This window comes from Eucyclogobius newberryi, unplaced genomic scaffold, assembly GCF_026437365.1.
Source record: "Eucyclogobius newberryi isolate DKJ021-1_F unplaced genomic scaffold, fEucNew1.0.hap1 SCAF_9, whole genome shotgun sequence".
Taxonomy (NCBI): Eukaryota; Metazoa; Chordata; class Actinopteri; order Gobiiformes; family Gobiidae; genus Eucyclogobius; species Eucyclogobius newberryi.
The window spans coordinates 2,724,856-2,736,507 of NW_027316532.1; the positions used below are offsets into that span (position 1 = coordinate 2,724,856).

The 11,652-nt window shown below is 42.5% G+C and overlaps 1 pseudogene; it reads right to left on the reverse strand.

The window, feature by feature from the left end:
• Positions 1 to 7,688, reverse strand: part of LOC140354246 (NLR family CARD domain-containing protein 3-like) — a 51,337-nt pseudogene extending 43,649 nt beyond the window's left edge.
• Between the last annotated feature and the right edge of the window lie 3,964 nt (positions 7,689 to 11,652).

The window sequence follows — 11,652 nt, forward strand, 5'->3', positions numbered from 1 at the left end:
CCTCTGTCTGGGCAGGGGGGATTTTGAAGCCCGAGATGGTTTTCCGGCTCCTCCACACTCCCTGAATGTTCTTTTGCTGCAGCTGCTCCTCCATCCTCCTCTTGTAGCCGGCCTCAGCCTGCCTGATCTTCCTCCTCAGCTCCTTCTGCACAGTCCTCAGCTCCTCCTTGTTCCCTGACCTGAAGGCTCTCTTCTTCTCCTTCAGCAGAGCCTTCAGTTCACGGTTAATCCATGGCTTGTTGTTTGGAAAACACCGCACCGTCCGGGAGGGAACAATGTTCTCAAAACAGAAGTTGATATAGTCCGTGATGCACTCTGTGATGGTGTTGATGTCCTCCCCATGTGGGTCATAAAGCTCAGTCCAGACAGTGGTGCTGAAGCAGTCCCTCAGAGCCTCCTCGCTCTCAGCAGACCACATCCTCACCTCACGGGACACCACAGGCTGCCTGCGCACGATGGGTTCATACACAGGCCTCAGATGTACAAGGTTGTGGTCCGAGCTGCCCAGGGGAGGGAGGGGGGAAGAGGAATAAGCCTCCTTGGTGTTGGCAAAAAACAAGTCCAATGTTCTATTCTCTCTGGTGGGGCAGGTAACATACTGGGTGTATGTTGGTAGGACAGAAGAGGGAGAAGCGTGGTTAAAGTCACCAGAGATGAGGAAGAGAGCCTGTGGATGCTGTGTTTGCAGCCTACAAGTGCAGGAGAGCAGTGCTTCACAAGCATTTTCAGCATTGGCAGACGGGGTCACATAGACTGCGATTAAAATCACATGTGAGAACTCCCGGGGCAGATAGTATGGCCTCATGCCAATAGCCAATAGTTCAATATCCTTGTTACATAGCTGCTCCCTCACTGTGCAGTGTTCGGGTTTGGACCAGCTCGTGTTCACATACACCGCCAGACCGCCTCCTCTTTTCCTCCCGGATTCTCTAGTTCTGTCCGCCCGCAGCAGATGAAAATTGTCCAAACCTACAATAGAGTCTGGCATTTCTGCTGTTAACCAGGTCTCTGTGAAAATCAAGACGCTGCTGTCCCTATAAATCCTCTGGGACCGCATGAGGCTCGCTATTTCCGTCATTTTATTTTGAAGGGACCTCACGTTACCCATGACTACGGCGGGAACCGACTTCCTGTTTGTCCCTCTCTTCTCTCGGAGTTTACGTCCAGCCCGTCTGCTTCGTTGCGTTTTCCTTAGGATATCCGCCGGGATAACGTGACGATCTCCGGGTAAGACGACTGTTCTCCGCAGTTTCATGAGTTCCTCCGTTGTGTAAACACGGTACGGCGCCGGGCGGGGGGCGGGGCCGGAGCCGGGGGACTCAGAGCCAAGACACATCGCAACGACACGACGAAAACACTCAATCCAGCCGAATAAAGTCAAAACAAGTTAATTTAAAGCGATTCCAGTGCATGTCCCGATCGTTCGTTTCTGTTTTTCAAACAGAAAACACAGAAAATATATTCCATTGACAGATTTATTCTCCCATTTCAGGCCAAACTGTCTTGGAACCATTTTCATGAAAGAATTTTGTTACCCAGCTCAAACTAGTAAATGAATCTCATCAGACAACTCCAAAAGCGAGATTAACATTCAGAATAACCCACCTCCACTCATTTCGCAGTGTACCTCTTTTATCCTGGCTTTTTAAATGTTGATTCCACAGACTGCAGTAGCATGTTGTCCCAGAATCTTAGCTCCTCGTGGGATTAAGCCGCAGCAGCGTTTGGAGGAGGATTTGCTGCGTTCAGCAATAAGTCGCAGGAGGAGGAGATGAAGGTGGCATTTCTCTGATAACACCGTGCTCTTCTTTACCTGGTATGAATCACAAACACCTGCAAAACAAACTCTCCATTTATCTCCTCTGAACTTACAGACATTTTTCTCCAAAATTAATGGTGGAGAAAAGCATAAACACGACTATTTAGGCTTTGCACCTGCTAAAATGCTAAATGGTATGCATGCTGTCAGTGCTGTCTGCTCTGTTTTAAAAGCTGTGTTTAGTCACTATGTCTTTATTGCAGCGCATCTACAGAGGGAGGCGGTCGGATTCAGAATCTCACTTTGTCTTTTTATTCTTCCTCTAAAATTAAGTAAGTAAGTAAATCTATTATTTGACAAGAAAACACTGTCAGTTGTGATGTGATGTTCATGACCTTTGACCTTAGAGCCAAATCCGTCAACAACTTCAACACAGATTTGAGTTTTAACTAACTCAACACATAAGCAGAGTATGCATAATAAGAGAGAGCTTTTGGCACATAAAACATATTTGGCATCATAATAATTGTTTTATTGTAGGGCAATAAATCATGGCCATTTATCGAATGAATCCGTAATTTATCTCATTCATAAAGTGAGTCATCACATTGGCTTCTGTCATGTAAATAAACAGAAAGCCTTTTGAACGTCTCTCTGAAACTAAGGGATCCAAACGATCTGGTTGCTCCAAATCTCTCTGTTGTACTTCACCTGTAGCTTCTTCTACCCCCCCCCCCCCCAGGGAGTTCTTCTGTTTCAAACCGTGCTGGTGCTGCTCCAGTGACCACTGTACTTTAGACGCCCCACGCCATCTCACAACCCTGACCTGTAGACCCAGATGCTCCTCATCTGCCTGGATGAAGTCTCACCACACGAGATGAGCCTCTGCCCCGATGTCTTCAGTGTTTCTGGCTCCACAGGGTCAGGGCCAACATTCATGCCTCTGTGAGCTGCTGTGAGCTTTCACTACAACAAAATCACCCTGAGCTACTCACCTTCCGAAATATGTTTTTTATTTTGGCCGGAACTAACTGTAATTATACAGTTTATCTTAATATATAATACAAACTAATCCTAACCCTCCACCAAGTGATGGCAACATCAGGAAAAAGAATCAAGAGAAACTGGAGAAATACCAAGGGCTCAGAGAGGAGCTGGAGAAGGCGTGGAAGGTGAAGGTCAAAGTTGTGCCACTCGGGGCAGTGACCCTCCCTAGAAAAACATCAGACATCTCAGTCCAGAAAAGTGCAGCGCAGGAACAGCAAAGAAACATTAAAACAATTCAGCCTATTTTTGTGCCTGCATTGTTCATTCCAGAGAGCAGCTGTGATCATTCTTTATTGGTGCTGTGAGTGAACATCTGTGTGAGGCTGCTCTCTGAGGCTGTTCTTGATCAAAACCTAGGCATAAAGTAATATACCCTACTCCGATGTTGAATTCTGTGTCCTTCCTCGATGTAGAGACCGTGTGTTCTCACAAACAATAGTAGAGAGCCCCTCTCGGCCCCCTGTCTAATGGGTGAGGCCGTCAGCACGGTCCATTATATTACGTCGTTTTAGACCAATATAAGTCCAAAATAAAAATAAAAATAGAATATAGCATCATAGATTATAACTATATAGCAGACAAAAATATAATATGTCTTCTTATAAAAAATAAAGCCATTGCCAGAGAAACATTTTCTTTCAATATAAAACTTAAGCAAGATGGCTTAGCTGTCCTTTGGGCCCATGTGTCTGTAGCTGTATCTGCCTCAGTGGCCTTCACGTTTCACTGGTTTGTAATTAAATGGTGTAAAACAAATAACTCTAACAACACACACATTATGTCCCTTATAGAAGGGCTAATACAGGCACCCACGGGAGCTGGCTACATACTGGGGTGCTGCTTGTGCTGTTTGTGCTTGTGCTACTGCTTCTAAAGGATTTGAATCTTTCTCAGTGGTTTCAATAAATGTCTTTTTATTTCAGGATCATTTTCCAGTGGGTGATTATACAGTTTTGCTGCCCAAATGAAAGATTTACTCTCTTCTTTTCAAGCTAAATTATCTTGATACATGACAAGCTCCAAGGCGTAAAAGCCATAAACTTGAATAAAGTCAAAACAACTACAATTCAGATACATTTATGAATAGAGCAGTACCATTTTTAAACCATTTTCCTCAATAAAGTATTCTGTTAGTGAAAATTAGTTCTGCATCTAATGCTGCGTTCGTGTGGTCATTGGGAACTTGGGATTCTGAAGTGAGAAGTTGAGGCATTTTTGTATTTATGTACCTTTTATCTTGGGATTTTGATGTGACCAATATAATCACAGTGTTTAATAGAGCTAACCAGAAAGTTCAGTTGTTAACTTTTTCCAAAGCTTAACATTTTTATTTTAGCTTGCTATTACTCAACAAGTAAGATAAGATAAGATAAGATAAACCTTTAATATCCACGCAAGGGGAAAGTTCCACTGCAGTAGAAACAGGAGGAAAGGACAGATTATAGGAAGTTTCAAAAACACTCTTAATAGAACTCTTATGAACAAAACAAAAAAACTCCTATTAACAAAACTCCTCTCCTGTCTTAATAGGGAATGGAGGGGGGGAAATAAAATAAAATAGATAATAAAAATACAGAATAAAGATAAAAATCTGATAATAATAATAAAATAATGATAATAGAATAAAATAAAAATAGAATAAAATAAAGTAAAAAGCTAGCACAAGACTAGGTAATACTATTAGCAGGTAAGTAAACCATATAAAAACAAAATAGAACACTCTTATTTACTGGTATTGCACATGGTTGATTCAGTATTGCACATGAATATGATGGTATTGCACATGGTTACATCAGTATTGCACATGTGTCTGAACATGTGCAATACTGATGTAACCATGTGCAATACCACTAGTGTTGAGTCTTTTTTCACACATGTTTTACTCTTATGTAGAAAAAGGTTCAGATCCAGATGACTACAGCTGAACCTTTTTCTTTTATGGAACACTCCTGGACGAATGAGGGATTACACCATGTTGCTCTTATCAATACACAACTGACAGTAAAACCTCAAATGTAGTAATGTTTAGTCAAAGAGCTGAACTGTTGAATATAGATTCAAAAACCAAGTGGTTTTCATCAGTCTCCACCCGACAGTGATGTCAACTGTTTAAGTCAGGCAGTAGTTTTCGACCCGAGTTGTTTTTCTGACTTATGCAAACGTTCACAAGTATTTTCATATGTTCCCAAGAACCACATGAGCTCTGCGTAATTATAGAGCATTTTAGCTGAGAAGCAGGAATAGCATTACCGTGATGGCACAACTCGCTCTAGCTTCTGAGAGATGTGAAAAGCGCAGATATTTCTCAGTCCAGTTCTGTTTTTCACATTTTTAAGAACAAATCATATACACCTCCTTTAATACAAGAATCCCATGCATTTCATGTTAGTATGTGTTAGTACAGAGTTTGTGAATTGTATACATACAAACCAAGATATTTTGTTGCAAATTAAATGATTGCTGTTTTTAAAGTGGACGTATTATACATTCTTGTCACGTTTGGTCACAATGGGAATAGCGTTTCACATTTTCTAACCTAAAAAATGTGCTAGATATTTAATTGTTTATGGTGCATCTGGAGAAGTTTCTAGTTAGAATTACTATGTATCATGCATTAGCAGATGTAAGCATACAACGCAAAGTTTTAGTTGATACAAGTACAAATGAGATAGAAGAACACTCTAATTTGAAGCATTTCTACTTTTTGTTTTGGCCAGTCTGCTAAAAATACAATAGCAATTTTGAGCCTGAAATTGTAGATGTTCTGTTGTGAGTACATCGGGTGCATTGGTAATTATGAACATCACAGTGTGTTTTCCTGGACAAATCTGTTTTTCACAACTGAATTTTGGCAAAGGAAAAATACATCTCATTGTGTTATCTTAAAGTAAACAACTACATTGTTTGTGTGATTGATTTCCTTGTTATATTTAAATACATAATTGCATCAGATTGAATTGGACTATATACAGCAGGGGTCTCCAATTATATTTTCCAGGGTGCCAGATTTTTTGGAAGGCTGGGGGTCGGACCTCTATAAGATCCACAAACAACTCACAGTGGCACAATTCAACAACATAAATCAACATAGGACTTTAATTTCAAGGAAGTAAAAATATCATAACAATATTATATTACTGAAACAGGACTAATGCACTCAAACCCAGTTTACCAGAAACCTGACTTGACTAGTGCAAAGCAGAACTAAGACGAGGTTCAAACTAAACTAACCATACAAACCAAGACTAAACAAACCGTATATACCAGAAAAACATGGATAAACTATGGATGAAGCAGGACTAAAGCAAGTCTAAAACAGAACGAAATCAGGACTGAAGCAGAACTAAACTGATGAAAATTTATCTGCACCTGAGAACTAATGTATTTTTATCTTTCCTTCACCTCCATAGTCATGTTCTCTGCATGTTAAGCTGTAAAATGATGTGTGTTTTATTACAATCTGACATATATGGACATTGTTTAATCAGTGTCACTGAGAAATTAGCTTATGAATTTAGACGTGCACATGTCCACCTTTCATAACACGACCCGTGGAACAATACGCACATCACACACAGCGGTCTGACATACCGTGCTCTTGTGCAGGCGTTTCAATCCAACTAGGAAGCCAGGAAAACATGCTGTCGTCCAGTGCCATGGCGTGTAATATACCTCGTTTTCAAGCAGAATTCCACTCGGAGCCCACGGTCTTCACGCATATTACATTTACACCAAATCATAAATGAAGCTCTTGTTTACTGTTATCACATGTTAGTGCTTTGACAGAGCAGTGTTTCAGATAAATACTGCCAAAGCAGCGTAGAACGGTTGTGCCGCGGTGCATTGCGAAAACAAAATTATAGTATATTTTTCATTTGGTAAACTGGGCCGCGGCCGATTGGCTGATTGCCGTTACATGCAAAAACCTTTTCGAGTTGTTGGTTCTAATTACTGAGAATAACAAGACAAGATTATGGTCGTTATAATAAAAGTATTTATTCCCTACGATTACAAAACTAACAGATTAAAACGCATGTCATGTCCCTCAAGTTCCCATCAGACATCTGGTCCTCATCTGGGGGCCTCTCACACACAGGACAAAGAATATGAATATTCATAAGAAGGTGGATCTTCTCTGGCACCTCTTGGTACCAGGCTGTACCTTCCAGGACGTCCTAATACGGTCATGAGATGCGACCCTTGACCCAGACAGAGAAGCTGGGGGAGCAGAGAGTGTGTGTGTGTGTGTGTGTCCAGTCTGCAATAACAATGATAGGTATATTAATGCATTACAATATTAAATGCTTATAAATTCCTTCACAATGGACATGCAGGAAGATCCGTAAGGCGCCGGTGCAGAGAGATCTGGGAAGAAGTCCACGATGGGGCCCTTGATTAAATCTCCGGACACAGAAACTGGCTCAGGGGACATGGGAGGTAGAGTGGTACTGACTGAACAACGTCTTGTGGAGCCCTCTGTCAGCAGCTTCTCCCGGACACTGGGGGAGGCTGGAGACAGCAGCTTTTGCTGTTACAGAGGCAGAAACACAGGGCTGGGAGGAGTTTGGGGAGGCCATGGAGGAGGACTATCAGTCGGCCTCAAAGAAATTCGGGAGAACCCCCCCCCCCCCTTCGCCTCAGGAGGGGGAATCAGTGCTCCACCAACACCGTTTATGGTGCAGATGGAGACTTGTTGACCGTGACTGGGGATGTCGTCGGACGGTGGAAGGAATACTAAGGACTTCCCCAATTCCACTGTCACTTCTTCCGAAGAAAAAGCAGAGACTGAGGACTCGGAGGCTGACTCACCAAGGCTGAAGTCACAGAGTTTGTCAGCAAACTCCTCAGTGAAAGGGCTCCAGAGGTGGATGAGATCTGCCATGAGTACCTTAAGTCTCTGGATGTTGTAAGACGGTCTTGGTTAACACATTTCTGCAGCATCACGTGGCATTCTGGGACAGTGCCTCCGAACTGGCAGACCGGGGTGGTGGTCCCTCTGTTCAAGAAGGGGGACCAGAGGGATCACACTCCTCAGCTTCCCTAGTAAAGTCTATTCCAGGGAGAGGAGAATCCTACCGATAGTCTCAGATTCAGGAGGAGCAGAGTGGTTTTCGTCCTGGTCGTGAAATATAGGACCAGCTCTATACCCTCCATCGGGTGCTCGCGAGTCCATGGGAGTTTGCCTAACCAGTCCACACATGCTTTGTGGATCTGCTTTCGACCGTGTCCCATATGGTGTCCTCATGGGGATGCTCCGACGAAATACTGGAATCCGGGGCCCTTGGCTCAGGGCCTGTATGACCAGAGCAGGAACTGTGTTCACATTGCCGGCATTACGTCAGACCTGTTCCTAGTGCATGTGGGACTCTGCCAGGTCTGCTCTTTGTCACAGAATTTATAGGCGCAGTCAGGATTTGGAGGGTGTCCGGTTGGGAGACCATTGGATCACTGCTGTTTGCAGATGTTGTCCTGATGGCTCCATCAAACGTGGACCTGCAACATGCACTGGGACGATTTACAGCAGAGTGTGAAGCAGTTGGGATGAAGATCAACACCTCCAAATCAGAGGCCATAGTTCTCAACCGGAAGAAGGTGGTTTGTCCTCTCCGGGTGGGTAGGTGGAGGATTTCAAGTATCTCAGGGTCTCATTCAGGAGTGTGGGAAAAATGAAGCGTGAGATTGACCGGCGGATCGGTGCAGCGTCTGAACCGGTCAAGCTTGCGTTCCTACTCTCACCTATGGTCATGAGCTTTGGGTTATGACCATGATGATTTTTTAATACATTTGCACCCAACATTTTTAATTTAATTAAAGGTTGAATGGACGATTTTTTTTTGCCCAAATCTGAGTCTCATTTCCTCGTGGCGTGGACGGCCGATTAGTCCTGCCACGTATCAATCATAAAACGCACCTACCGCTCACCTGCAGCCTCGTTGGCTCGTCCCCAGGCGAGCAGCATTTCCCTGTGTCTAAGCGCATGGATCTATCATAATATAGTTCCTTCAGTGTACAGGACAAAATTAAGACAGAGAAAGACAGTTCGAGCTGGCTCAGAAGAGACGGAAATCTACGGAGACGAGAGATGCGATGCGATCCGTCGCGCTAATAAACAAACGCACATGTGGTCGCGAGGCTTTTCTCTGCGGATTGTGCATGCGCACTTCCGCTTGAGTTCTCAAAATGGCGAAAGATCGTCCATTACGCATTTAAAGAAGTAAATAAAAAAGGCTGTAACATAAACACATTTGGAAAAAGTGCTGTGAATACATTAGAGCTGCACTGTAATTGTGTATATATGATAGTCCACATTCAGAAACGGTGTCTATATGAGGCACAATCAAGTCTGTCCTTCCCTTCTTTAGATAAGGTTAGTTTTTCCGAGTTTTAAAAAAAAAATGCCCGGTTATAAGGGTTATGTGTGTTTCTTTTAGAGCTTTATAAAACTGAGAGGTGAACTTTTCACTCCCCAAAGATTTGTTGTTCTTTAGTCTCTTAATTGCAACCTCTATTGCCAAAATGATTATTTACGCTCCTAATTTTTTTATTTTGCTCTTCAGCGAGGACAGGCATATATTTATCTCCTGAAATTTTAAATAACCTTATTTTTAAATAGCGAAATGTCGATTGCATTTGGTCTTGTTTGGTTAAAATTATATTATTCTGCTTATCTCATATTTTTAAAACATGCTCTTGCTGTTTTCTTAGTTTTCAGGCTAAACATTTAGAAAAATGTTGATCCACTCTCATAATGAATTTGTTTAATAAAGAGCTCACACACACAATTCTCTACACATGTTTAACTATCTCACAATCCCCTGTTGTCCCCTCTAAACTTTCACCCACAGTGCTACGCCACTGGCAATCTTAAGATCTTAAAAACAGTTTGTGCTGCAGATAAGAGAGAGACCCTCTGCTTCTCTCCACCACAGCATCCATCAGCTGATCGATACAATCCCCACGTGTCAAGACTTCACACACACCGAGCAGGAACAGCACAACTGCAATGTGTTGTATTTTATGTTATTGCTCAATAGGTTAATCTTAGTATCACTGTACATAGATCGTAACAACGCAGTAAACGCACATCACACAGTTATTACACTTCAGCCTCACTCTACAGTCACCACTGCTGCTCCTTTATCTACACAAACAGAGGCTACAGCGCCCTGTGCGCTCTGCTGAGAATGTGATCGGTGCAGACTTCTATCTCTGCAGGACCTGTACGTCTCCAGGACTCTGGGACGAGCAGGTCTGATCACAGCTGACCCTTCTCACCCTGGACATGGACTATTTGAGCCACTCCCCTCAGGCAGGAGGCCACTCCCCTCAGACAGGAGGCCACTCCCTTCAGGCAGGAGGCCACTCCCCTCAGACAGGAGGCCACTCCCCTCAGGCAGGAGGCCACTCCCCTCAGACAGGAGGCCACTCCCTTCAGGCAGGAGGCCACTCCCCTCAGACAGGAGGCCACTCCCCTCAGGCAGGAGGCCACTCCCCTCAGGCAGGAGGCCACTCCCCTCAGGCAGGAGGCCACTCCCCTCAGGCAGGAGGCTACGGTCCATCCGGACCAGAACCTCTCGCCACAAGAACAGTTGGATCATGAACTCTTCTTAAACACTGTCACTTTAACTATAATTTAATCACTCACTGCACTGTTCACTTTCTGCACTACATCTGTCAATTTAACTGTAAATGTTGTGTACATAGTAAGCCTATTTTTATCTTAAATTGAAATATTATTTTTATACTATGATTTTATATATGTTGTTTTTTATCATTGTTCATTGTTTTATGTTGCACCGAATCACCAAAGCAATCTCCTATGTTTGTGAATTTTGTTCATTGACAATGGCAATAAACCTTCTGATTCTGACTCTGAATTTTTCAATCATCCTGTTTTCTGTGAGCTCCGACCGAGTAACAGAAATCCTTTGATATTAATGTTAGCCTGGTTCTATTTGCGCTGATGTTTGTGTTTCAGGACAACTTTGCAAACTCAACCAGCTCTTTGAAAATAAATCCCGTTATTAGTCCAAATGCAAGGTCCAAAGCCCAAACAAATCCATCTGCTTTTTGTTTTATTCTTAAACTCAGATGAAACAGATGAAACTTTTACTGCAACGACAATCAAGCGCCACAGTGTTTTTTAAAATGTACGCAGAACAATACTCTTTATTAGCCTAAGAAATGTTTGTTAGATATATAACCTATTAATAATGTTTTTGTGTGTGTTTATTTGTTTTGTCTGAACCTGCTTTGATAGTTTAGGCTTTAGTCTGTTTCACAGGTAATGACTTTGCACATTTTCGCTCCCCGGTGTCTTTCCTTGTCAAAGCACGTCTAATTTAATTTGATATTTGAGTGTCTGCGTGATGTCAAGCAGACACTATATGTTCTTGTATTTCACATATTTTTTATTATTATATTTTCCATGATTTTCCATTTAGCCAGTTTCAACTCCTTAACGCTTCAATCGATTTCAACATGTTATACCTCATTACGATCGCTTTCACAGTAGTACGTGTGCTATCACTTTTGACATTTGAACAACTTGTACTTTTTGCAGAATTGTTGAATTTTCAAAAGTATTAGTTTTCCCCATTTAAATTAATTTGGGCATTATGAGTGTCTGCGGAATTCTTTAGACTTTATTCTTTAGACTTTATTCTTTAGAATTTTGGGACGGAACCAGCGAGAGGGGGGGAGAGGGAGAGACGCAGACACTCTAGCAAAGACTTCAGCCATTGCAAATTTTCTAGTTATGATTATTTCTCTGTGAATATGAGGTTATTTTTTGTAAAGGAGGAGAAGCTCTGAGGGTGCTGAGAGCGATTACGAACACAGAACTG